The sequence below is a fragment of the Bufo gargarizans genome, chromosome 1 (assembly GCF_014858855.1).
Source record: "Bufo gargarizans isolate SCDJY-AF-19 chromosome 1, ASM1485885v1, whole genome shotgun sequence".
NCBI lineage: Eukaryota > Metazoa > Chordata > Amphibia > Anura > Bufonidae > Bufo > Bufo gargarizans.
The window spans coordinates 49,540,255-49,546,254 of NC_058080.1; the positions used below are offsets into that span (position 1 = coordinate 49,540,255).

Sequence of the window (6,000 nt, forward strand, 5' to 3'; positions counted from 1 at the left end):
CATATGCCAGAGCAGCAAGCAAAGATTACTGCCCCATTGAGAAATCAGGCTCCACCATATCCCGCTTCTCCTCTCCTGACCTGCCTGTGTAAATACATACTGCCACTTTACTGCATCCTGTCTGTGAACCAGGTAGATCAGGATGAACACACCGATCCCAGTAAAAAACACACTGAGGGACGGATAGCAATGTAGTTCCATTGCAAACGCTGGTTTATGGGGCTTGTGACAGAAGTGTCAGGTGATCGTGACACCAAGGTCACAGGTATAACTGGGCACACCTTACTTTTCTATACAGGATATATTAAAATCTAGCTCCTTAAAGTGGTGATAGATATAGATTATATATATATATATATATATATATATATATATATATATATATATATATATATATATATAAAAATGGCATAATACAACAAAAGTAATAACAGCCTTACCACTCTCCCGATGCTCCCATTCCCTTTCGACACAGCCAATCAACATCCATAGCTAGTCACTGCTGCGGCCAGAGATTGGCAAAGGTGGTCACATGACCATGTCAAGAGGAACCAGGAAGTAAAAAGACTAGCGAGGAACCCAGGAAGTGCTGGAACAGGAGCAGCAGGATGGTGGGAGGGGGAAATAGAGAATCGGTAAGACGAGTAATACTACTTATACTTTACACCATTCTGAGTGTTTTTTTAAAGAAAAAAAATGCAAGAGAATAGAAAGCCCCTTTAAATGCTGTGGCTCTTTTAGGGCATAAGAACATCATAGACTGGACCGGAGTGAAGGACCCACCCTCTAAGAACCAGAGAAGAAAGCCATCTGCAGACTGGACCAATTCACGAGCCGATATCTAAATAAGCTAGGGGTTGACCGTGAATACAGACGGGCCCCAAAAATCCAACATGGCTCACTTTATGACTCCTGAGGAACAGGCTGAGACTTGTTCAAAAGAAGTCTCAGAGATATAAGCAAGTGTGTCAATGCTTCTCTTCAACATTACTGAGGGGGCTGAGGTCTGCCAGATGGAGCAGACTGTGGGCGAGGGGAGTTGGGGGGCACACTAATGGGTGCAATTGTTAGAAGAATAAGAAATATAATATAATATAATATAATATAATATAATATAATATAATATAATATAATATAATATATATAATATAATTTAATATAAATAATATAATAAGTATATAATATAATTATAATATAATATAATATAATATAATATAATATAATATAATATAATATAATATAATATAATATAATATAATATAATATAATATAATATAATATAATATAATATAATATAATATAATATAAATATAATATAATTATAATATAATATAATAGATATAATATAATATAATATAATATAATATAATATAATATAATATAATATAATATAATATACTATAATATAATATAATATAATATAATATAATATAATATAATATAATATAATATAATATAATATAAATAATATAATATAATATTAATATACATAATAATAATATAATAATAATATAATATAAATAATATAAATAATATATATAATATAATATAATATAATATAATAAATATAATATAATAATATAATATAATATAATATAATATAATATTATATATATCTATATATATATATATATATATATATATATATATATATAGTTACTGGTCATCTGCCAACCACTATGGGCACCACACAAATGTAAATATTTAAGGGAGAGCTCATAGCCATGTACTAGACCTGCAAGAGTTCAGCCGCTCCCAGGAACTTTACAAGAACATTATGTAAGACTTTGTGTTCAAGGTATGTGTCAGAATTCCAAGAATCATGACAAAGATGTCAAACCCTCTATATAATCCTATACTTAGCAAAGTGAATACAAAAGCGTCACCAGAGACAATGACCAGAAAACTTATGCAATTACCAAGCCTCAGAACCTTCCTTAGTACCCTCACCGACCATCAGAAGGTAAAGCTACGGGGGTGGGGAGTTTCAGAAGGGACAATTCAATAAGCACCCTCAAAACAGAATTGTTTTAGGAGTTATAGAAACTATTTGGTTCAGTCCATATAATAGAAGTATTGTCTTCCAGAATGGCTGGGATGGAAATCCTGCTGCCAGAAGAACGTCTCAGCACATTGTGGTTTGTACTGGAAAAAAAAAAAAAGGGCTACAAGAAAAATTTGAAAAAAAAAAAATTTGGACCTTGATGTCATTAGGTAGACTTATTTCACAGCACCCATGTGGACTAGGATGTCAAAGTGGCAAAAAGGTATTCCCACAAATGATATCACCCACGTAAGAATGCACCCATGTGGTGCTCAACAGCTAAAGCAGGGACTTATGGATGCAAGAAGCATCTGGACCTATGGGTCAGTTCCAGGTTTCACCAATTTAGAGGGATATTCCTGTAAGAAACTAGGAGCTAGATAGACCCACAGAGGACAACTGTAGATCCTCATATACATGCAGAACAGAAACATTCTGCAACAGGTGTCCTCAGATTCTGGGTGAAGAAGTGGGAAGAAACCATCTCACAAAACTGGTGGATTCTGAGGATCGTGCAGGTAGAACACTCCACCATGGCCTACCTGGATGGATTGAACTTCCAAATACCCTGTGTCTCATGCATCAAAGGACATATTTCAGTTTCCAAAGCAATTTAGAAAAATAAAAACCGAATTCTGAAATGCAGACAGACAATCTCCTCCAAGTTCTTAAACTGAAGGAAATTGCTTACTAAGCAGTAGGTTCTCCTGTTCCCACCGAAGCTCCATCCTGACAGATTAATGTGCTTCCTATAAACTTGTCCCCATTACATTTGTAAAATCTGGAGAGGAACCAAGAAAGCGCTGTGCAATGATAATAAACCGTAATCTCACATGTGGCTAGTAAGAACTCTTGGCATTGTGTAGCGTCAGCCATACAATATAATGTGCACTATCTTCCAATAACCCTTCCTCCCTCTCATGCCCTTTCCTTCCACATTTCTAGGAAGAGTCATACAAGGACAAACTGCCACGTCCTGTACTTTAACTGGAAAACCGGATAGTATGACTGAGTCAGCACTGGTATCGTCACACCCCAACCTTATTGCATACCACAGCCGACTGAAGGGAGAATCATGAAATAACAGGTTACATGGTAGAGGCGGCCAATTCAACACATCTGGCCTTAAAAATTGTTCTCAAAGTGGAGGAAACAACGATGGTGGTCCCTTCTTTCTAAACCTAAATCAACCCTCCAAATAAAAAAAAGTTGTTGTGCCGTCCTAGCTTTGAGGTCATCACAGGTGGGACCAGCCCAGAAGTTTTCTGAGAAAAACAGGAGTTGTATTTTATACTGGCACTTCTAGAGACCAGATTCTACACTCTCACTGTTCAAGCAGAAACCAGATCAATGATCAATACTGATGTTGGGTATCAAAAGTGGCCAAACTTGGGTAGAAGACAGTGTCCACTGGGTTTGGTCGTGTAGGCAAATATGTTCTACACTAGGGCAGAAAGAGGACCCACTATGTCGCCTACAGATTCTACCTGCCCATATAGTCAGCATATGGAGACTGAAGGACTATCAAATGGTCATCTATAGCCACCCATGCCAAAAATGAGAAGATCTGGACCCAAACCAACTAGCACTTGATTTTTTTTCCATTCTCTCTTTGGCATGCTCAACTTAAATCAGGGGTGCTGGTAGACACTTAAGATACTGGTGGCCCTTTGTGGGGACTGAGGCAGAAGGAAGATTTAACTGAATTTGGTAGTCCCTTTTACCGAGAGGTCTAAGGCACGTGCGCCCCCAATCCTGCCAAGGTCACAGATGTTTCATCTCGGTTTCAGATTCATCTTTAAGCTATTCAGTAGAACATTAGGATGATTTGTTGACTCCATTCACCCCACGTTGGAGGGGTGATCTCAATTCTTGGAGAACCTTTTTGCATGTTCTTCCCCCAAGTAATCATAGTCTTAAAAGGGGGTATTTTAGCCAAAGTCATTTATCGCCTATTCACTGGATAGGCGATAAATACTGGGTGACTTGCTGAATCCCAGTAAACAGTCACCACAATGAGGGCATTACAATATGCATGCTCTATTCCTCCCCACCACTCCAGTAAAACCCCCCTAGCTACAGTCTTGTGATGGTGGGGAACCATGGACTGAGGTGTCTCCTTCCAGTGATCGGGACAGGTCGCAGCTAGGGATAAGCGAAGTAATAACTTCAGCTCATCGGAGCCAATACATTCCAATACTGTACGAAGCTCCTTCTCCGTACAATATCGGAACTACATTTTATGCAAATTGACTTTAGATGTTTCATCCGAAGTCGATTTTCTCATCCCTAGTCCAAGCAGTCAGACTCCAGCCGATTTAGAAGTTATCACCTATTCCAGTTGTTTCTGGTTGGAATACCCTTCAAGGTCTAGTTCACACCTCAGTGTTTGGTCAATGAGAGTGTGAGCCAAAGAACACAGAACAGGTGCAGATCTTTCCATTATACCTTCTCTCCATGTAGGCTCCACTCCTGGTTCTGGCACGAAATTACTGAAGTGTGAATTAGGCCATAAATGTTAGAGAGCCAATAAAGCGTCTTCTCACACAAAAAAAAATAAAAGAGAATAGGTCACCAAAATGTGGGACCACTGACCCATTGAAGTCAATAGGCCTGGGGGGGGGGGGGGGTGGGGGGGATGCAGATGGCGTATAGACTGCATCTGTATTCTGCAGATCTTCAGTCTGAGGAACACAAGTCAAAGATGGTCATGTGCAGGAGGCCTTACTCTTCCAGATACTGATCTACTGTATCCAGGACCCCCTTGTCGTATGGGTATGCAGGCGGCAGGGAAGAGAGGTTTAACCCTGCGGTACTATCCAATCCCCCTCTCACTACGTGATACACACAGGATTTTAGGAGATTTAATGGCAGCCTCGAAACAATCCGGTCCTGGTCTTGTGCATTTAGTAGACGGGAAGCTTAGCGGAGCAGGGACAGGACAGAGATTTATAGACGGGTAATCAAATGGTGCACAAAAATATTAAAATTATTATTATTTTTTGTCCAAAAAATAAATTACAAAAAATAAATTACAGGGAGAAATATAATAAAGACATAAATGAGGGCTGCCTGGTCCAGAAGACAGCAGCTCCCCAGTCACACCACTGAGCGTACAGAAAAGCAGGTCACAGGCATCAGTAGGAGGAGGACACAATGGAGAGCCGGGGTTATTACAGAGCCCCCATTACTCCGGTCTCCCCCTCCGCACCTGACGGCTCCGTTTACTGTTTACAACTGGCACGAGAACCGGCCCCCAACAGGGACCCCAGTGTCAGAACATGGGGGGATGGGGCGGTGTGAGCTGCAGGGTCAGGGCGCCCCCAGTCCCCGGCTCCTGCAGTAATGGCAGCCGCCTACCTTCCTCCTCTGCTCCGGGATCTCCTGCTCTGCAGTCTCTTTGTCCTGCTCGGCGCTCAGCACTCCAGACTGTCAGTGCACGGAGCAGCGCGGGCTGTGTTTATCAGAGTGCAAGCCCCGCCCCCTGCCTCAGGAAATGCCCTCCTCCTGCAGGGACAGTACTGACTCCTCATCTATAATACCTGTATCCTCCTCCTCCTGCAGGGACAGTACTCCTCATATCTAATACCTGTATCCTCCTCCTCCTGCAGGGACAGTACTCCTCATATCTAATACATGTATCCTCCTCCTCCTGTACAGTACTCCTCATATATAATACATGTATCCTCCTCCATGCACAGTACCCCTCATATATAATACATGTATCCTCCTCCTCCTGCACAGTACCCCTCATATATAATACATGTATCCTCCTCCTCCTCCTCCTGCACAGTACCCCTCATATATAATACATGTATCCTCCTCCTGCACAGTACCCCTCATATATAATACATGTATCCTCCTCCTCCTGTACAGTACTCCTCATATATAATACATGTATCCTCCTCCATGCACAGTACCCCTCATATATAATACATGTATCCTCCTCCTCCTGC

At 40.6% G+C, this 6,000-nt stretch overlaps 1 protein-coding gene across 1 annotated transcript in view; it reads right to left on the minus strand.

The window, feature by feature from the left end:
• Window positions 1–5,513, minus strand: part of SMOX (spermine oxidase) — a 29,151-nt gene extending 23,638 nt beyond the window's left edge. Inside the window, exon 1 of the mRNA XM_044295333.1 lies at window positions 5,405–5,513. The gene's annotated coding sequence lies outside the window, so the exon portion shown is untranslated. The remainder of the gene's footprint in view (window positions 1–5,404) is intronic.
• Between the last annotated feature and the right edge of the window lie 487 nt (window positions 5,514–6,000).